At 50.7% G+C, this 22028-nt stretch overlaps 1 protein-coding gene across 1 annotated transcript in view; it reads left to right on the forward strand.

Annotated features, from left to right (window-relative positions):
• Positions 1 to 5475: 5475 nt before the first annotated feature.
• LOC140392594 (protein polyglycylase TTLL10-like) overlaps positions 5476 to 22028 on the forward strand; it is a 75488-nt gene continuing 58935 nt past the window's right edge. The window contains exon 1 of the mRNA XM_072477995.1: positions 5476 to 5578. The gene's annotated coding sequence lies outside the window, so the exon portion shown is untranslated. The remainder of the gene's footprint in view (positions 5579 to 22028) is intronic.

The raw sequence follows: 22028 nt of genomic DNA on the forward strand, positions 1-22028 counted from the left end.
TGCCGCTATTATCCTGGCACCCCCCACGTGTGGCCAATGGGCACCACCATCTTGCTCCACTCACAACACGTACGGCCTGTGGGCGCCGCCATCTTGCTCCCCTCACAACACGTGCGGCCCGTGGCCACCGCCATCTTGCTTGCCTCAGAACCAATGGGCACCGCCATCTTGCCTGCCCCAGGACACGTGCGACCCGAGGGCGCTGCCATTTTGCCTGCTCCAGGACACGTGCGGCCCGTGGGTGCCGCCATCTTACCTGCCTCAGGACCTCTGCCCGTCGGGCACCTTATCAGGCTGCTCATCGCCTGCAACCGCCGACGACCAGCCCCGTCTCGCCTCAGTCACGATCGACCAGTCTCGACCGCACAACCTCGCGACCGCTTCAACAAAGTGAAGGTCGACGGGCATGAGATATCCTGCCTTCTGGACTCTGGGAGCACTGAGAGCTTCATCCACCCCGATACGGTAAGGGGCTGCTCCCTCGCGGTACACCCCGCTAACCAAAGAATCTCCCTGGCCTCCAGATCCCACTCCGTGGCGATCCGGGGGTACTGCATCGCCATCCTCACCGTCCAGGGCGTAGAGTTCAGCGGCTTCCGGCTCTACATCCTCCCCAACCTCTGCGCTGCCTTGCTACTCGGCCTGGACTTCCAGTGCACCTCCAGGGCCTAACCCTGAAATTCGGCGGGCCCCTACCACCCCTTACTGTTTGCGGCCTCGCGACACTTAAGGCCGACTCACCTTCTCTGTTTGCAAACCTCACCCCGGATTGCAAATGCGTCGCCACCAGGAGCAGACGGTACAGCGCCCAGGACAGGACCTTCATCAGGTCTGAGGTCCAGCGGCTGCTGCGGGAAGGTATCATCGAGGCCAGCAACAGCCCCTGGAGAGCCCAAGTGGTAGTGGTGAAAACCAGGTAGAAAAACAGGATGGTCGTGGACTACAGCCAGACCATCAGTCGGTACACGCAGCTCGACGCGTACCCCCTCCCACGCATATCTGATATGGTCAATCAGATTGCACAGTACCGGGTCTTCTCGACAGTGGACCTGAAATCTGCCTACTACCAGCTCCCCATCCATAAGGCGGACCGCCCACACACTGCGTTTGAAGCAGACGGCCGCCTTTACCATTGCCTTAGGGTTCCCTTCGGCGTCACCAACGGGGTTTCGGTTTTCCAACGGGAGATGGACCGAATGGTTGAACGGTACAGGCTGCGGGCCACTTTCCCGTACCTGGACAACGTCACCATCTGTGGCGATGACCAGCAGGACCACGACGCTAACCTTTCCAAATTTTTCCACACCGCCAAACACCTCAACCTAACCTACAACAAGGAGAAGTGTGTGTTCAGCACGAACCTATTAGCCATCCTCGGCTGTGTGGTTCAGAATGGAGTTCTAGGGCCTGACCCGATCACATGCGCCTCCTCATGGAACTCCCCCTCCCCCATTGCCGCAAGGCCTCCCGCTGGGAGGAGGTCCTCCCCGACGCACTTCACTCCATTCGGTCGCTCCTGTGCACCGCGACCAACGAAACCCCCCATGAACGTCTCTTTGCCTTCCCCAGGAAGTCCACCTCCGGGGTTTCGCTCCCAATGTGGCTGGCAGCTCCAGGACCTGTTCTCCTCCGCAAGCACGTGCAGCTCCACAAGGCAGACCCGTTGGTTGAGAGAGTACAGCTACTCCATGCGAACCTGCAGTATGCCTACATAGCGTACCCCGATGTCCGCCAAGACACAGTCTCCCTCAGGGATCTGGCACCAGCTGGGTGCCCACCCCCCCCCCGCCCCAGCGCCACCCTCCCCTCCCCCGGCGCACCCCACCGCAGCCCCCGCTCCAGGACAATCTGCCCTCCCCTTGCTCCCACCCAGGGATGAAGAGGATTTCGACACACTCCCGGAGTCACCGAAGACCAAGCCGACGCCTGAGTCGCCACCAGCACTGCGGTGCTCTCAACGACAGATCAAGGCGCCTGATCGTCTAAATTTGTAACCTTCTCTGTAATTTTAAAACCTTCTGTATACATATAGTTTTCCACCCCACCCCGCTGGACTCATTTTTAACAGGGGGTGAATGTGGTAGTCACCACTGTTGTCTATATGGGTATTATGGTAAGGCCCCTGTACTACAGGTACGGTGGTAGAACCCTGCCTGCTGGCTCCGCCCAGGAGGTGGAGTATAAATGTGTGTGCCTCCGAGCAGCAGCCATTTTGTAAGCTGCTGTAGGAGGCCACACATCTCTGTGTAACAAAGCCTCAATTACATTCTACTCTCGTCTCGTCGTAATTGATAGTGCATCAGAGGTGCCCTGAATTAACACCATCCACTGTTGAACACAAATCATCTTCACAGTGCAAGTTTTGAACGATGATTTGTTGGCTCACATTATTAGACTGACACCAGAAGAGTAGTATCCAATATTACACTTCCTGGTATCCAAAGTATACGTCCATTTTCCATCTTATTAAATATCTTTGTGCCTTTATATCTGCAACATGGAATGAAAGTACTATTGCAGTGCACTCCAAAGGATGCTGATTGCTCCATGCTACCACAAAGCACAATGGAACTATTATATAGTTAGGGCGGTGGGGGTGGGGAAAGGGGGGGAGGGGAACACATATTCTCCAAGTTTCCAACCAGCATGATAGTTTTTCTTTCTCCTTCCACAGTTGCCTCACCCTGGGTATGTTTTCATTCAACATGACCAGGTTCCCTGGCGGTCTCGTGGTTAGGGTTCGCTGCTTTCACCGCCGCGGCCCGAGTCCGATTCCTGGCCAGGGAATGGAATTTAGGGTGGCAGGGTAGCACAGTGGTTAGCACTGTTGCTTCACAGCGCCAGGGTCCCAGGTTCGATTCCTGGCTTGGGTCACTGTCTGTGCGGACCTCCCCGTTCTCCCCGTGTCTGCGTGGGTTTCCTCCGGGTGTTCCGGTCTCCTCCCACAAGTCCCGAAAGACGTGCTGTTAGGTAAATTGGACATTCTGACTTCTCCCTCTGCGTACCCGAACAGGCAACTAGGGGCTTTTCACAGCAACTTCATTGCAGCGTTAATGTAAGCCGACTTGCCACAATAAAGATTATTATTATGACTCCCTCAAGGAGCCATTCCATCCCAGTTCCCACCCCCCCACTCTCCCCAGAACACTTTCCCTCTGTCTTTCCCACTTTCCCTAATATTCCAGCCCTGTCCCTCCTTCCCATCCCTCCCTGAGAGGAAGATTCTGCTTCTTCCCTCCCACTGATAGCCCGAACATCCAAATCTACACTTCCACCAGTGTGCACCTCCCCCTCCCACTCCACACTCCCAGCTATTGGGACTGCAAATCATTCAACAGGAGACCCTCACAACATTCAAGAAGCAATTAGATGAGCATTTGAAACGCCATCACATACAAGGCTACGGACCAAGTGTTGAAAAATGGAATTGAACTAGATCGGTGCTTGATGGCCATCACAGACTCGAGGGGCTGAAGGGACTCAGTTTGTGCTGTAAAACTCTGTGTAATGTTGAAATACTTTTTAAAAAAGTAATTGAAACGTACTGTAAGTCCTGGCTTTGCGAATATTTAATGCAAATATATCACCTTGGTCAGGATTCTCCGTTGCGAGTCGGCTACCGCTGTTAGTGAGGACGGCGAATTTGGCGCTCACCGCAGCGGGACTGGAGAATCCGGCTGCCATGATTGGATGGAGAATCCCCCCCCCCTTCCCTTATTTTTCTCCCAAACTTTTTGCTGATTTATTTCCTGGTGCAACTTGTCTTGGCAGCTGCAGGGGTGAGCATTGATATGTGACTGTTGGTATCACGAAGCAACATAATGTACTGTAATGGTGCAGAATGTGTCTAACTAAAGATGGCAAGGTGGGGTGTGCGGTGATTGATGGAGGACAATCTGGGTGTCGTTTCCAATAGCCTGGTCGTTCTATCATTCCCCTATCATCAGCTTAGCATTGTGTGTGATGACAGTGCAACAAAAAGCCAACAATGAGTTAAAATACCGGCAAAGTCTGAATATCAGGTTATTGCAATGGAAGAGAGGGGGAAGTTGGGCGAAATAACTACGCAGAAGCTTCATGGGATGTGGAAATAGTACAGCAGAAGCCCTGGTGGAAGGAGAATCCATGATAAGTTCTAAAAGGGAAAAGAATAAATACTTTAAAAAGAAATATAAGTCCCCCCAAAAAAACAGCAGTTACGGTCGCCAACTTTGATTGAAGGTGTTCCTGGAGGTTTCATCACATGACCTCATGCTGGTCAGTCTTTCCCCGTCTCCAATATTTTCACAACAAATAAACAAAAGTGCGGGGACGAAATGGGGCGAACCACTTTCCTTAATGCTCCTCTGATATTTCTCATGGGTTGCTTGCGGCAGTATCCAGAGATCAATCTTGAATCCCTGGAGAATCCAGAACAATCATGGAGGGTTAATAACCCACAACAGAGCGCAACCACGTGCATAGCTCTTTCAGAGGGCTAGTACATGGAGCAATGGGCTGAGTGGTCTGTTCTGTAAAGTTCCGTGGTTCGGTTTGCATTTTTGCAAATACAGATGAATAAAGAGAAAATAGATGTGCAGCCCATTAACAAAGAATGGCATCGGTTTGGAGCATGAAGGAACACCACGAACATGTTCAATTTCATTTTCAACCGGGATTTTCAGTGATTGCAAATCCCAGATACCCATAAAAGCCACGCCGGGGCCAAGAAAAGGGATGGAAGAAGGGTTCCCGCTCCTCATTCCGCTCATTGCTGGTTGGAAAGTGCAAGGGTGCAGAGGACAGGTGCGGAGGGGATGGGGGTTGCATCCATCCGATCTCCTTCTTTTGAACAGCCTCCGGGCACTAGGCCGCATCCTGCACCTGCAAGAGCTGTACCTCACTCCGTATGAGGCTATTGCCCAAAATTACCACAGTGACTGAACTTCAGAAGTACCTCATTGGTCTTGGAGTACTTTGGGAGATCCTGAAGTCAAGGTGTCTTTTAAATGCAAGTTCTTTCCTTGCTTTTTTATCTTTGATGAGAATAATTGAAAAGGCAGTCTTCAAAAACGTCCCATCTTTTGCTTTTATTATCCCAGTGCGATGTGCAGCACCGAAATTCTCCGTGACAAATGTCCCTCTCAGATCCCATAAAGATATTTCAGTGTCCCATATCATTTGTCACTCCCCCTACAATATCCTCCTGCATGTTTTAATACATCACTGACATCACAGTAGCCCCTTGCAGTGTTGAATCCACATGTGTTCTTTCCCCGCTCCCCTATAATCTTTAACGGCATCGAACATTGTGTTTATTTGGTGAAGACCACTTTTGTCGAACGCAGCATACAGCTGACGAATGAGGAATAATGCTGTCATTTGATCTCAACCTTTATACACGTGTCACAAACCACTCATGTTTTGCTGTCTTTGGCTTGCGAGCTGAAGCATTTTTATAAAAGGGACAACTTGGCTAACGATGACATGGCTTCAAATGCTGGTGAGCCTTATTTTTCCAACACAGAAGAATTCCGGAACACCTTCCTAAGAAATCTATTTGTTTTCCCGGACATTAGGCTGCGCCAAGGTTCAACAGGTTAGTTAAGATCACCGTGCTGCTGCATAATACTGGCAGACGATGCATGGCTTCGATGGGGTTTCTTGAGAGTTTGCCTGTTACCCTAAGAATGCTACAATCGACCGCTATTCGTAAAAAACATTCTTGTCTGTTTACAGATCTATATATATCTCCGTGACTCGGCACAAGCTTCTCACCCACACCGCGGTCTCTTAGTCCTGTAACATTGCATCGTAGTTACATCAATGCCAGGTGCTCCTCACGTTAACCCTTTATATGACAGTCCCAACATGTGCACTTATACCTTCAACATCTTGACCTTGCTGCTTTTGCCTCTCAGCCCTCCCATTTCCTCAATTTTCCACTTCAGGATTTGGGTGTGGGAGCTAAACTGACAGTCCTGTGCTGGCTTTTGGGGGTGGCGGGGGTGGGGGTGGGGATGGGGGGTGGGGGGGGGGGGGGGGTGGGGGGGGGGGATGGTTCTTGACATGACTGCAGAGATTACCGTCAGTCATCCCATTGCACAGGGGTCTCTGTGGGACCATCGGGTGGGGGGGGGGGGGGGGGGGGGGGGCGGTGCAAGTCAGAGGGGCAGAGGGGTGTTAAGTTTAATCTTGCCACCATTCCATTAGGCCTTCATGGGGGGAACAGGAGGGCGAAACACAGGCAAACATAAAATGTGACAATTTGCCACAGAGGGCCTAATTGTTGGGGTGGACGTCAATTTGAGAGCCCGTGTTCCCAGCAGGAAGGGAGGGTGGGGATTTTATAAGTATGTGCAGGTGGAGGCCAAATGATGTGGTCAGGAGCTCCACAGCGGCAGTTTTGTGTTACTCTGCCATTTCCATTTTCATGTCCGGCTCACATTTACAAAAGTGTGAGAGATATTTTGCTGGTCGTTTATAGTTCATTTCTGGCAACTTAATCGAGCTTCGATTGTTTGTAAAAGTTAGCCGTGCTTCAGGAATCTGCGAACACACTTTTTGTTTAATCAAGTGGGCTTTAACTTAGCAATTCCATTCCAGTTAAGAGGAAAAAGGATTGCAGCAATGGTGAAGCAACGACATAGAGTTACAGATAGAGCGAGATTAGTTAGAAGGTGACAAGTCCATCAGCTGCCTGACCCTCTCAACAGAAATGTTACAGGCCCAGGTCAACATAACTGTACCTCCAGGAGGAGCAGTGATCCTGGGGAATGCACGTCAATGGAGAGGCTTGTTACTGAGTTGTGTTAGCTCCTAAAACAAGAGATCAAACCCACTGGCTGTGTCTCGGTTGGGAGCATCTCTCACCTCTGAGTCAGAAAGTTGCAGGTTCAAGTCCCACCCCGGAGGCTGGGACGAAAACAAAATCCAGGCCCACAACTCTGGTGAAGTAATAAGGTAAGTGCTGCACTGTCAGGGGTGCTGCCCTACGATTGGGAATTGAAACCGAGGCCTTCATGAGCAGACGTAAAAATACCATGGGCCTAGTTTTAAGAGCAGCAGCAAATATCTCCCCAATGTCCTTGGTAATATTTATCTCTCAACCAAGATCACTGAAACAGATGATCTGGCCATTATCACGTTGCTGCCAGGTTTCCTACGACATTACAATGGTATCTAGACTCTTTGTCGTGATCCTGGGATGGAGCTGAAAGGAATGACAGAGGTGAAAGGTTTAAGTTATTTATTTCCTGCTCTCTCCAGGTTGCAATGGGGGTTATCAGGGGCATCAGTCAGTCAGTCTGCTGTGTAATGTGCACCTGGCTGATGCCACATTTGCCAGGACACTGGGATCATGTTCCACATGGACCATCTCAGATAGCAGGGCAGAGATCTCTGGTGTTTTCACAGGTTGCAGAGGTCTTTGACTACACCTGTACTGCCCTCCAGCTGTTTATGTGGAGCCCAGAGCTCCGTACAAAACATAGGGCTTTATCTCCGAAATAAATGTGCCCACTGTTTCGTTATGCTCTTGATGTAGCAGAAGCTGCTTCCTTGATGTGCACTCTGACAAAGGAAGGTTCAGATTTGGAGATAGCTTTAACACGTTTATTACTGTTAACGATTCTCCTACTTGGATTCGACTCTCCTGTTAATCCTGCTATAGCTACTCAGACTAACTAACCAGTCTGCTACAATCCACGTGGTGGGTGTGATGTGTTGAATCAACCCTGTGTCTGTACTCACTAAGTGTCTCCACTGGAAAGAGCGAGCTCAGGTGTGCTGTGTCCTTTTATATGGGTAGCCCCCTTGTGGTAGTGTCACCTCTGGGTGTCTTGATTGCCCATTGGTCGTGACCTATCTTACTGACCTATTGGTTGAATGTCAGTGTGTCATGTCTCTGGTGCTCCCTCTGCTGTCTAGTTAGGTGTAGTGTGTTCACATTAACCCCTTGTGTATTTACAGTGATGCATATCACCACACCCACCAGCAGGGCACCATGCAGGTCTGTGCACGCTTTCCTGGCAGCTGTCCTGACCCATTTATAGTGCAGCAATCCTCCATTTGCCCCCCTCTTTGCCCCTTCACACTGAGGGACAATCCGCCACCCGCGTGGGATCATGACTCCATTCAGGATGTGCAGAAACTGCACTGTGCTGAACTCCCATCTATCAAGGTTGTTGGAGTTCTCAAGCAGGAATTCCACTGCCAGCACCTATCTGGTGGCTTCCCCAAGTAGAGTAGAGAAAGTGAGTCCTGTGTGATAGCGGCTAGCTGTGCGCTGCATAACTTTGCTCTGCGGTGGGGACAACACATGGAGACTGATGCGTTGGGTGCTCTGGATCCGTGGAACACATACAGGCCACCAACACTTAAAATAGTGCAACACTATTTTATTAAGTTAGAAACTGTTGAACATATCACTGTGGGTTAACACTATGTTAGATTAAACTAAAGACCTATGCCTGTCCTAACCAGTCTATGCACTCAGCACATGGTGAAGATCTGTGCTGTAAGCTGTAAGCTCTGTCCTTCTAGGAGGCTGCATCCCGAATGAGCGGGAACTCTGATGTCCCCTGTCTTTATAGTGAGTGTGTTCTAACTGGTGATTGGCTGCGATGTTGTGTGTGTTGATTGGCCTTGCTGTGTGTCCATCAGTGTGTGTGTCTGCACCATGATACACTGGTGTATATTATGACATCCCCCCTTTTATAAAAAACTATGTGTGTGGCAATAAATAATGTGTGGTGAGAATGTTCCTAACTACGTGTGGGGTGCGAAGACATATTTACAGGACTACGTACATGAGAACTAAGCTATTTACATGGGAAGGTGCCTGGTGCAGAGAAGCAGTATGCAACAAGAGTAACGAGATCAACACTATATATAAACCAGGGAAACGATCAAACAAAGCAACAAAACAATTCAGAGTCCATAAATTCGAAAAGTTCATAACTTTAGTCTCTGAGGTGGGCGACAAATTCTGGTTGACCGCCTCAAGAGTGGGTCGAGAGCCGCCGGTTCAGGAGCGGGCTGGACTGCGTCAAAGTCAGGGGGAAGCAGAGTAACAGGGAGCTCTGCATAGTCCGTGGCAAGGTCAGCAGGAGGACGAGGCGACACTGGAGGATCACGTGGCGAGCGTGGAACGAGACGAAGGGCGCATCGATTGCGACGCAGAATAGAGCCATTCTGTCGACGAACCAGGAACGAGCGGGGGACCACCTGCCGAAGGAAAACAGTGGTTGCAGATCAGCCACCATCCGGAAGATGGACGCGGACGTTGTCATCTGGAGCCAGAGCAGGGAGATCAGCTGCACGGGAGTCATGAGACGCCTTGTGCTGTGCACGAGACAGCTGCATCTGCCGAAGGACCGGAACGTTGTCGAGGTCTGGGACATGGATGGACGGCATCGTTGTCCTCAGGGTGCGACTCATGAGTAACTGGGCTGGCGACAGGCCAGTGGACAGTATGGCGGACCGATAGGCCAGAAAGGCAAGGTAGAAATCAGACCCAGCATCGGCAGCCTTGCATAGGAGCCGTTTGACGATATGTACTCCCTTCTCTGCTTTGCCGTTGGATTGGGGATACAGGGGACTGGACGTCACATGGGCAAAATTGTACCGCCTGGCAAAGTTGGACCATTCTTGGCTGGCGAAGCAGGGGCCATTGTCTGACATAACCGTGAGCGGAATGCCGTGTCGAGCAAAGGTTTCTTTACATGCACGAATGACTGCAGACGATGTGAGGTCATGCAACCATATCACCTCCGGGCAGCACGGTAGCATTGTGGATAGCACAATTGCTTCACAGCTCCAGGGTCCCAGGTTCAATTCCGGCTTGGGTCACTGTCCGTGAGGAGTCTGCACATCCTCCCCGTGTGTGCATGGGTTTCCTCTGGGTGCTCTGGTTCCCTCCCACAGTCCAAAGATGTGCAGGTTAAGTGGATTGGCCATGATAAATTGCCCTTAGTGTCCAAAATTGCCCTTAGTGTTGGGTGGGGTTACTGGGTTATGGGGATAGGGTGAAGGTGTTGACCTTTGGTAGGGTGCTCTTTCCAAGAGCCGGTGCAGACTCGATGGGCCGAATGGCCTCCTTCTGCACTGTAAATTCTATGATAATCTATGATAATTCGAAAAGTAGTCCACGATCAGGACATAGTCTCTACCCAGCGCGTAGAACAGGTTGGTGCAGTTGAGCACTGTGTTGGCTATGTCCTCATTAATGCTGGGCCAGTACACTGCCTCTCGGGCCTGTCGGCGGCACTTTTCCACGCCAAGGTGGCCCTCGTGTAGTTGTTCCAGGACAAGCTGACACATGCTATGCAGGATTACAATGTGATCCAGTTTTAGAAGAACCCCGTCTACTACCGTCAGATCATCTCTGACATTATAGAATTGAAGGCAATGGCCCTTGAGCCACCCGCTCGTTCGGTGGCGCATGACACGCTGTAGCAAGGGGTCAGCTGCCGTCTCGCGGCGAATTTGGACGAGGCTTCATCCGATGAAGGTAGATTGGAGGCTGAGAATGCCACATGGACGTCAACCTGGCAGACAAATCCCGCTGGGTCACATGGAGTGTTGACTGACCTGGAGAGAGCGTCAGCAATGATGAGGTCCTTGCCTGGGGTGTATACCAGCTGGAAGTCGTATCGCCGGAGCTTGAGAAGAATACGCTGGAGGCCAGGCGTCATGTCGTTCAAGACTTTCTGTATTATATTGACCAGCGGGCGATGGTCGGTCTCGACGTTAAATTGAGGAAGTCCGTAGACATAATCGTGAAACTTAACAACACCGGTCAGAAGGCCCAGGCACTTCTTTTCTATCTGTGCGTAGCGCTGCTCCTTGGGGGTCATCGCACGTGACGCATATGCAACGTGGCCCCATGATGAGGCCTCATCAAGTTGAAGGAGCACTGCCCCAATGCCGGATTGACTGGCATCGGTCGAAATTTTGGTCTCCTTTGCTGGATCAAAGAAAGCTAAGACCGAGGCCGTGGTCAGTTTTGCCTTGAGTTCCCTCCATTCGCGCTCGTGGGCAGGGAGCCATTGGAAGTCTGTCGTCTTCCTGACCAGGTTCCTGAGAGCCGTGGTATGAGAGACGAGGTTAGGGATGAATTTCCCTAAAAAATTGACCATGCCCAGAAATCGGAGGACCGCCTTCTTGTCCTCTGGTGTTTTCATAGCTGTGATGGCAGCTACCTTGTCTGCATCCGGCTGCACACCCAATTGGGAGATGTGGTCCCCGAGGAACTTGAGTTCTGTCTGACCTAAAGAGCATTTGGCCCCGTTGAGGCGGAGGCCATGCTCATGTATACGTCTGAATATGCGCTGGAGGCGACTAACATGCTCCTGCGGGGTGGTGGACCAAATGATTATGTCATCGACATAGACGCGAACACCTTCAATACCTTCCATCATTTGTTCCATAATCCTATGGAACACTTCTGATGCAGAGATGATCCCAAACGGCATCCTGTTGCAACAATATCTTCCAAAGGGGGTGTTAAATGTGCAAAGTTTCCTGCTGGATTTATCGAGCTGGATTTGCCAGAATCCTTTTGAGGCGTCTAGTTTGGTAAAGAGCTTGGCGCGAGCCATCTCACATGTGAGCTCTTCACGCTTGGGAATTGGATAGTGCTCTCTCATAATATTGCGATTTAGATCCTTGGGATCAATGAAAATTCTCAATTCGCCGGAAGGCTTTTTTACACCTGACCAAGTCAGTCGGTTCCGTGACTTTGGAAATCACTCCTTGGTTCTGGAGGTCCTGCAGCTGCTGCTTGAGGCGGTCCTTAAGGGGTGCTGGGACCCTGCGAGGTGCGTGCACCACAGGCGTGGCATTCGGTTTTAATAAAATCTTGTAGGTCTATGGGAGCTTGCCCATGCCCTCGAAGACGTCGTGCTACTGGTTGATAATGGCATCGAGCTGCGCCCTGAAGTCAGTGTCCTGAAAGGCAGACGCGTCAGCAGGAGAGAGAGTGTGAACTCTCTGAACTAGGTTCAACAGCTTGCCTGCCTGCGCGCCAAGCAGGGAGGCTTTCGAGGAGCCCATGATTTCAAAGGGAAGGATGGCTTTGCGTGATCTGTGCGTCACTTCAAGTTGGCATGAGCCGCTGGCAGCAATGGCATTGCCATTATAATCTAATAGCTGGCAGGCTGATGGCAGGATGGCTGGTTTGACACAAAGGCTTTGGAGGTCAGACCGCGCAATGAGATTGGCGGAGGCACCAGTGTCCAGGCGGAATCGTATTTGGGACCGGTTGACCGTAAGGGTGGCACACCACTCATCGTCCGGATCGATGCTGTATACCGGTAGAGGCTGGATTCTTTGCTTTGGGGACACCCTGTTTTTTGTAATGATACCGACTCGAAAAGGCGCCTTCGGGTCCTCGGTGTCAATACCGGGAAGCAGGTCCAAATCGGGCTCAGTGACCGTGGGTTGAATGGCCCGGACATTCCTGGGAGGCTGGCTGGAGCGACGAGAGTTGGCAGGCTGAGCTGATCTGCATAAAGCACCAGAGAGGCCAAGTTTGCCACATCGCAGGCATCGTCGGGATTTGGCAGGCCATTGCCGCTTTAAGTGGGTGGAGCCACAGTTGCCGCACGTTGTAGCGTCAGTACATTTGCTGTGCCACCGCGCATGCGCGGCGCGGCCGTACGTGATGTGCGCCTGCGCAGTACGTTCGTCGACGTCGCCATCCCCTCGTTCGGTGCACACAAGCGCGGGAGTCCGCGAAAGGCACGCAAAATGGCCGCCCTCATCCAAGCTGAGGATCTGGAGTTGCTCGATTGCTTGGACCCGTTCTGCCTCATGGGGACCTTGTCGCGCCGTTTCAGCCGCTTGGATGTGGGAATACCGACTAGTGGCGTGTTCGTGTAGCACGCAGGTCTCGATGGCAATCGCTAGGGTGAGCTGCTTTACCCCGAGGAGCTGCTGGCGTAGGGGGTCCGACTGAACACCAAAAATGACCTGGGCGCGTATCATGGAGTCGGAGATGGGCCCATAATTACAGGACTGCGCAAGGATGCGGAGGTGGGTGAGAAAGGACTGGAAAGGTTCATCCTTACCCTGCAAACGCTGTTGGAATACATAGCGCTCGAAACTTTCATTCACCTCGATGTCGCAGTGACTGTCAAACTTAAGGAGGACCGTCTTGAATTTTGATTTATCTTCACCATCAGCAAAGGTGAGAGAATTGAAAATGTGGATGGCATGTTCCCCGGCCGTGGATAGGAAGAGAGAGATCTTCCTGGTGTCTGAGGCAGCTTCCCGGTCTGTGGCTTCAAGGTAGAGCTGGAAGCGTTGTTTGAATATCTTCCAGTTGGCCCCTAGGTTACCAGTGCTGCGGAGCAGCGGCGGCGGGCGGACGCTGTCCATTTTGCAGGATGAACTACTGGTACCATGATTTGTTGGGTGCTCTGGATCCGTGGAGCACATACAGGCCACCAACACTTAAAATAGTACAACACTATTTGATTAAGTTAGAAACTGTTGAACATACTTTCACTGTGGGTTAACACAATGTTAGATTAAACTAAAGACCTATGCCTGTCCTAACCAGTCTATGCACTCAGCACATGGTGAAGATCTGTGCTGTAAGCTGTAAGCTCTGTCCTTCTAGGAGGCTGCATCCCGAATGAGCGGGAACTCTGATGTCCCCTGTCTTTATAGTGAGTGTGCTCTAACTGGTGATTGGCTGTGGTGTTGTGTGTGTTGATTGGTCTTGCTGTGTGTCCATCAGTGTGTGTGTCGGCACCATGATATACTGGTGTATATTATGACAGAAACTATTGGACAAGGACATTTACCAATATGACAAGGGGAAGGGGAAGATGGAGGAGGTGAGTCAATCCCTTTGGCCGACAGGAGTGCATGGATGGCAACTCATTGACTGCTTCAAGTTGAACAATCCCTAGCGTTAACAGATCATGGGCTGGATTCTCCATTTCAGGGACTAGCTCCCCACGCCGTCATGAAAACGTTGTTCTTTTACACCAGAAGAAACTGGCGTCAAAAGGCTACAGATTCACAGCCTTGCAGGGGGTGAGCAGGCAGCTGTCTTCGAGCTCGCAGCTCTCGCTGCCGATACGGCTCCCCGCGCCAGAGGCCGCACATGCGCACGATGGCGGCCTCCAGAGGCCGCGCCATGCTCCATGGCAGACTCAGACCTGGATCGCGGAAATCGTGCCCTCGATTGGCCGCTCGCCCGACCCGGACCGCCCACACAATAAAAGCCCAGTCCCGAATGAGGCCGTTCCTGCCCTCGGATTGGTCCGCCCCCGACTGCGCTGGCCGCGGCTGAGTGCGCAGCCAACACGCACGTATCACGGACGGTCGGGGGTCGGACCACATTAGAAATATGCCGCCGGGACTTCGGGGGTGGAGAATGGCGGGGTAGTCCTCAAGCAATGCCCTCAGGTGGTGGATACGCGGCGCGGTGTTCGCTGCTTTTCAGGGGCAGCGGAGAATCACGGAACCGGCGCAGGTCCCGGTTTCATGTGTGAAACTGGATTCTCCGCCCCGGCTCCGAACGCGATTTTGCCGTTGGGGTGCAGAGAATCCAGCCCCATCACAAATATTTGTCCCAATCTTTCCAACCCCCCCCCCCCCCCCCCCCCCCACAGACATCAACCTCGTTTGCCCAACTTTGACATGAAGGTCTAAGGCAAGATGTTCGGGAACTCCATCATCTCCCAAATGTCGCAGAGGCTTTTCAGGATAACCAAATACTTTCAACAGTTGCGGCTGTGCCGAAGGCACTTTTTTTTCCTGACCCCCCATAAAATCTGCAGGGGCAGCATTTGTGTTTCGGGGTCAGGCCCATGACGTTGGGGTCATTTCCGGGTCTGAAACCCGCACGCTTGTTTTTTTGTTGGATTGATCAATTAATGGCCAGAGGGTGCAGTCGTCATTCAATTAAGAACAGACGGGCTCCCGATGGTGGGAGGAAACCGTCCAGTGAGGAAACTGCGACTTCCTAGATTTTGTGGAGGAGTTTGGAAAGGAGTGTCAAAAAATTGTTTATTTCTAAAGAGAAAGTATTTACAAGCAACAATCCCAGTCCCAGGAGGGACCCCTCTGCAACGTTGGTGCTGACTCGATGGGCCGAATGGCCGCCCTCTGCACTGCAGGGATTCTAAAGGTGTAAGACACTTGATGGATTTTGATGGCATGGACTGGGGTGATATTTGAGGACTATATAAACACTCCGGAAAGCAAGGACGAAATACCTTATTGGGTCCACTTCACTCTGTGGAGCCTCTACTCCTTGCAGCCCCAAAGTTGGGAGAGGAAAATGAGGAGCTGGGTCCCACATAGGGCAACCAGCAACCGCTTCTGTCTGAGCTCCCTGCTCCATCGCCGCCGCCCCCCCCCCCCCGCCCCCACCACCACCACCACTGCCCCTTTACCCCGCAATCATACAAACCCAAGAATCGCCCGGCCATGTTCTGCTGGTAAATGGTTAAAAGAAATACAAACTTCTCAAGATTGAAACATCCTCGGGTGCGGTCCAGCTAATTTACAATCCGTGACAAAGACAGTCTCCATATTCTGTTGATGAGTGTTTTTCTTTCCATTTTGTCTCTGAAAGTCTATGTCCTCTTACAATTGCCAGGGAGGAAGGGGTTAACAGCGACTCCTGTTTATTTATTTCTAGCAGTTGTAATCTTTCTGTTTGAGTCCTTCTAGTACAGGCCCCTTTCACTGTTACATGATGCTTACATCACAAAGACGCAACCTGCTGTCACCCCCTCTTGTGACTCATCCTAGGGACTCAGAAGAAAACATTTAGAATAGAAAGTTATTGTAAAATTTACCAGTTGGCTATCACCAGTCACTTGAGCAGTCTTATCCGATCTATGATAAGATCGGTCCATGTACATAAGGTGTCCATGTACATAGATCCCTGAAAGTTGCCACCCAGGTTGATAGGGTTGTGAAGAAGGCCTATGGAGTGTTGGCCTTTATTGGTAGAGGGATTGAGTTCCGGAGTCAGGAGGTCATGTTGCAGCTGTACAAAACTCTGGTACGGCCGCATTTGGAGTATTGCGTACAGTTCTGGTCACCGCATTATAGGAAGGACGTGGAGGCTTTGGAGCGGGTGCAGAGGAGATTTGCCAGGATGTTGCCTGGTTATGGAGGGAAAATCTTATGAGGAAAGGCTGATGGACTTGAGGTTGTTTTCGTTGGAGAGAAGAAGGTTAAGAGGAGACTTAATAGAGGCATACAAAATGATCAGGGGGTTAGATAGGGTGGACAGTGAGAGCCTTCTCCCGCGGATGGAAATGGCTGGCACGAGGGGACATAGCTTTAAACTGAGGGGTAATAGATATAGGACAGAGGTCAGAGGTAGGTTCTTTACGCAAAGAGTGGTGAGGCCGTGGAATGCCCTACCTGCAACAGTAGTGAACTTGCCAACATTGAGGGCATTTAAAAGTTTATTGGATAAACATATGGATGATAATGGCATAGTGTAGGTTAGATGGCTTTTGTTTCGGTGCAACATCGTGGGCCGAAGGGCCTGTACTGCGCTGTATCGTTCTATGTTCTATGTTCTATGTTCTATGAGTTTTGTTTCATGATTTGTGACATCTTTTGAATTCCTTGATGAGTCATTTTTATTATCCATTTCATTGTCTACACTGTCTCCTTCCCCCTCCCTAATATCACTTGACTCCAGTCTTCCCTCAGCCTAGCTACTGATGAAACAGTCAGTCAGATTCTCATTCACTTCACCCACTCTGTTCTCTCCCCCCCCCTAAATTTTGTGGAGGAGTTTGGACAGGAATATCAAAAAAAGCGTTTCGAAGAACGTCGTCTCTGCCTAGGAGGTACTGACAACGTCGCCGCCGGAAGCCCTGGATGCCTGGGTCTCCATCCCGGAGTCCCAGTCCACCACCTCTCGCATCTCGGTGTTGGGGCCCCCATGGGCCGACACCAGCCCCAGAGTTTTGGACGTACACCGCGTCCCCTGATTGGAAACTCCAGGTCTCCGTCCGTCTGCCTTGGCCTCACCCCTGCAGGTCCTGACCACGTTGCACTCTCCCGCCAATATCGGGGAACATGAGGCTGACGTGGGTCCTGAGCCTCCGGCCCATCGACAGTTCTGCCGGTATTACACCGGTCGTGGCATGCGGTGTGGTCCGGTTGCCAAACAAAAATCTTGCTAGTCGCGTCTCCATGGACCCGTGGTCAGTTTATTCATCCCTCACTTGAAGATCTGCACTGCTCGCTTGGCCAGGCTGTTTGAGGAAGGGTGATAGGGGGCCGATCGGATGTGCCGCAACCTGTTTGCCTTCACAAAGCATTCAAACTCTTCCCCGGTGACCGGGGTGCCACTGTCCGTGGCCAGCACCGCCGGGATGCCATACCTTCTCAGCCGTAGCCTTCGGTGTGGTGGGTGAAATCTGACGGACTTCCAGCCACTTGGAATGGACGCCTACCATGAGTAGAAACATTGATCCTTGGAAACACCCGGCAAAAACAAGCAGGTCGGCGAACCCAAGGCCAGCCTGGCCATTCCCATGGATGCAACAGAGCGACTGGCGGAAGCTTCTGCTGCTGCTGGCATGTGGCACACTGTTGGGCCAATCATTCGATCGTGCCATCAAGGCCTGGCCACCTTCATTTGAAGTCATCTTCATTTTCGACACCGCTGGGTGTCCATTGTGCAGATCCTGGAGGATGGCCCGGCTGCCCTGGCTTGGGACCATGGCGTGTGCCCCCCACAGAGGGTGCCACCTTCGACGCTGAGCCCCCCACAGGAGGATGCCACCTTCCACACTGAGCTCCTGCATCTTGCCATTGAAGGCCTGCAGCTCTCTGGGCAGATTGCCCTGCTGGCTGGCCCCCGTGTCAGACAATGTAAAGTATTTTCGCCGATACTGAGTCCTTTTGCGCTCAGTCCTGTATCTGGCAGCCGCTGACCGACAAGGTGTCCATGAAGTTCAGCGGCGAAATGACTTTCTCAGTCCTTGGTGGGGATGGGGGGGGTGCATGTCGGCAACTGGAGCCTGCTCAGCTAGTCCACATTTGCAATCTGAGTTCCTGGGCGATGCTTGTAGGTGTAATTGTACGCTGCAAGCAACAGGGCCAGTCGCAGTCCCTGGGTGGTGGCTGCTATTGGCAGGATCGCCTTGTCCTCTTTAAAAAACCCTAGCAATGGCTTGTGGTTCGTCACAATGGTGTATCAACACCCATATATGTACTGATGAAATGCTTCACCGCAAATACGACGGCTAGTCGTTCTTTTTCGATGTGGGCGTAATTTTGCTCCACAGCGTCCAAAGTCCTTAATGCGAATGCCATCGGCCTTTCCCTTCTGTTAGTCATGCGATGGGAAAACACCGCTCTGATTCCGTAAGGTGAGGTGCGCACATCGCCAAAATACGTGTCCATCTCCGTAATTCGGTGCAGAGTGGGAGAAGGTGCTTTTTCCCGACTGTTTCGTTCTCTTTCTTTCTTCGGGCCTAATTTCGGGAGCCGTTCGGAGGAGGAGGAGCAGTCTCTGTGAGTATAAAAACCTAACGGTAACTTCCTGTTTTCCAGTTTTCTTTCCAAAAGTGACGTCTGAGGGAAGCTGTGATCTGATTGGTTGATAGCAAATCTGCCCCAAATTTAAAAAAAACACAGCTAAACTCGTAAACTTAAATTAAACTAATTAATTAATTAATGATGGCTGGTCAGGTGATGTGCTTCAGCTGCTTGATGTGGGAGCTGGCAGATCCCATTGCGAGCTGCAGCGACCACATCTGCAGTAAGTGTTGGCTGCTCGAAGAGCTCCGGCTCAGAGTTGATGAGCTGGAGTCTGAGCTTCAAACACTGAGGCACATCCGGGAGGGGGAGACTTACCTGGACACTGTGTTTCAGGAGGCAGTCACACCTGTCAGAGTAAGTAGTTTAAATCCTGCCAGTGGCCAGGGACAGCAGGGTGTGACTGCAAGTCAGGCAGGTAAAGGGAACCAGCAGTCAGGAACTCAGGAGCCTCAGCCCTTGACCCTGTCCAACAGGTATGAGGCACTTGCTCCCTGTGTGGATGGCGAACAGGACTGCAGGAAGGATCAGTCAGCTGACCAAGGCACCATGGTTCAGCAGGCCATTCAAGGGGAGGGAGTAAATAGACAAGTTGTAGTTGTAGGGGATTCTATTATCAGGGGGATAGATAGTATCCTTTGTGAGCAGGATAAAGAGTCCCGCATGGTATGTTGCCTGCCCGGTGCTAGGGTGCGGGACATCTCTGACCGGCTTGAAAGGATACTGGAGAGGGAGGGGAAGGATCCAATTGTTGTGGTCCATGTCGGTACCAACAACATAGGCAAGTCTAGGAAAGAGGACCCGTTTAGAGATTATAAAGAGCTAGGATTCAAATTAAAAAACAGGTCCTCAAGGGTCATAATCTCTGGATTACTGCCCGAGCCACGAGCAAATTGGCATAGGGAGGCAAGAATAAGGGAAGTTAACACGTGGCTGAAAGAGTGGTGTGGGAAAGAGGGGTTCCTTTTCATGGGACACTGGCATTAGTTTTGGGACAGGGGCGACCTATACCGTTGGGATGGTCTCCACCTGAACCGAGCTGGGACCAGTGTTTTGGCGAAAAGAGTAAATAGGGTGGTCAATAGGACTTTAAACTAAAGCTTGGGGGGGAAGGGAAAGTCAGGGAACCAAGAGGTGAAGTAATCAGTGGGAAGCGTAGCTGCTGAGGAATACAAAAAAGCACGAAAAGACAAAACTCAGGAGAGGTTACGATAGTCCCCATCCCACAAAATATGACACAGTGTATGGAAAGGCTCAGTAAACCAAGGTCCACCACACTAAGAAAACAAAAAGGGACGGTCAATAGAGAATTAAAGGTGCTATATTTAAATGCGCGCAGTGTACGGAACAAGGTAGATGAGCTTGTGGCCCAGACTGTGACTGGCAGGTATGATGTGGTAGGCATCACAGAGACATGGTTGCAGGGAGCTCAGGACTGGCATTTAAACATCCAGGGATTCACAACCTATCGAAAAGACAGAGAGGTGGGCAGAGGGGGCGGGGTTGCCTTGTTAATTAGGAATGAAATTAAATCAATAGCACTAAACGACATAGGGTCAGATGATGTGGAGTCTGTGTGGGTAGAGTTGAGGAACCACAAAGGCAAAAAAACCATAATGGGAGTTATGTACAGGCCTCCTAACAGTGGTCAGGACCGGGGGCACAAAATGCACCACAAAATAGAAAGTGCATGTCAGAAAGGCAAGGTCACAGTGATCATGGGGGACTTCAGTATGCAGGTGGACTGGGTAAATAATGCTGCCAGTGGACCCAAGGAAAGGGAATTCATTGAATGTTTACAGGAGGGCTTTTTGGAACAGCTTGTGATGGAGCCCACGAGGGAACAGGCCATTCTGGACTTAGTGTTATGTAATGAGCCAGACTTGATTAAAGATCTTAATGTAAGGGAGCACTTAGGAGGCAGTGATCATAATATGGTAGAATTCAATCTCCAATTTGAAAGAAAGAAGGTAGAATCAGATGTAAAGGTGTTACAGTTAAACAAAGGTAACTACAGGGGCATGAGGGAGGAACTGACGAAAATCGACTGGGAGCAGAGCCTAGTGGGAAAGACAGTAGAACAGCAATGGCAGGAGTTTCTGGGAGTAATTGAGGACACAGTACAAAGGTTCATCCCAAAGAAAAGAAAGGTTATCAGAGGGGGGATTAGGCAGCCATGGCTGACAAAGGAAATTAGGGAATGCATCAAAGCAAAAGAGAAAGCCTATAATGTGGCAAAGAGTAGTGTGAAGTCAGAAGATTGGGAAGGCTACAAAAACAAACAGAGGATAACAAAGAGAGAAATAAGGAAAGAGAGAATCAAATATGAAGGTAGGCTATCCAGTAACATTAGGAATGATAGTAAAAGTTTCTTTAAATACATTAAAAACAAACGGGAGGCAAAGGTTGACATTGGGCCGCTCCAAAATGATGCTGATAATCTAGTGATGGGAGACAAGGAAATAGCTGAGGAACTAAATAAGTACTTTGCGTCAGTCTTCACAGTAGAAGACATGAGTAATATCCCAACAATTCCGGAGATTCAGGGGGCAGAGTTGAATATGGTAGCCATCACAAAGGAGAAAGTGCTAGAGAAACTAAGAGGTCTAAAAAATGATAAACCTCCGGGCCCAGATGGGCTACATCCTAGAGTTCTAAAGGAGATAGCTGAAGAAATAGTGGAGGCGTTAGTTATGATCTTTCAAAAGTCACTGGAGTCAGGGAAAGTCCCAGAGGATTGGAAAATCGCTGTTGTAACCCCCCTGTTCAAGAAGGGAACAAGGAAAAAGATGGAAAATTATAGGCCAATTAGCCTAACCTCGGTTGTTGGCAAGATTCTAGAATCCATTGTTAAGGATGAGATTTCTAAATTCTTGGAAGTGCAGGGTCGGATTAGGACAAGTCAGCATGGATTTAGTAAGGGGAGGTTGTGCTTGACAAACCTGTTAGAGTTCTTTGAAGAGATAACAAATAGGTTAGACCAAGGAGAGCCAATGGATGTTATCTATCTTGACTTCCAAAAGGCCTTTGATAAGGTGCCTCACGGGAGACTGCTGAGTAAAATAAGGGCCCATGGTATTCGAGGCAAGGTACTAACATGGATTGAAGATTGGCTGTCAGGCAGAAGGCAGAGAGTTGGGATAAAAGGTTCTTTTTCGGAATGGCAACCGGTGACGAGTGGTGTCCCGCAGGGTTCAGTGTTGGGGCCACAGCTGTTCTCTTTATATATTAACGATCTAGATGACGGGACTGGGGGCATTCTGGCTAAGTTTGCCGATGATACAAAGATAGGTGGAGGGGCAGGTAGTATGGAGGAGGCGGGGAGGCTGCAGAAAGATTTAGACAGTTTAGGAGAGTGGTCCAAGAAATGGCTGATGAAATTCAACGTGGGCAAGTGCGAGGTCTTGCACTTTGGAAAAAAGAATAGAGGCATGGACTATTTTCTAAATGGTGACAAAATTCATAATGCTGAAGTGCAAAGGGACTTGGGAGTCCTAGTCCAGGATTCT

The sequence above is a fragment of the Scyliorhinus torazame genome, chromosome 16 (genome assembly GCF_047496885.1).
Source record: "Scyliorhinus torazame isolate Kashiwa2021f chromosome 16, sScyTor2.1, whole genome shotgun sequence".
Classification (NCBI taxonomy): domain Eukaryota; kingdom Metazoa; phylum Chordata; class Chondrichthyes; order Carcharhiniformes; family Scyliorhinidae; genus Scyliorhinus; species Scyliorhinus torazame.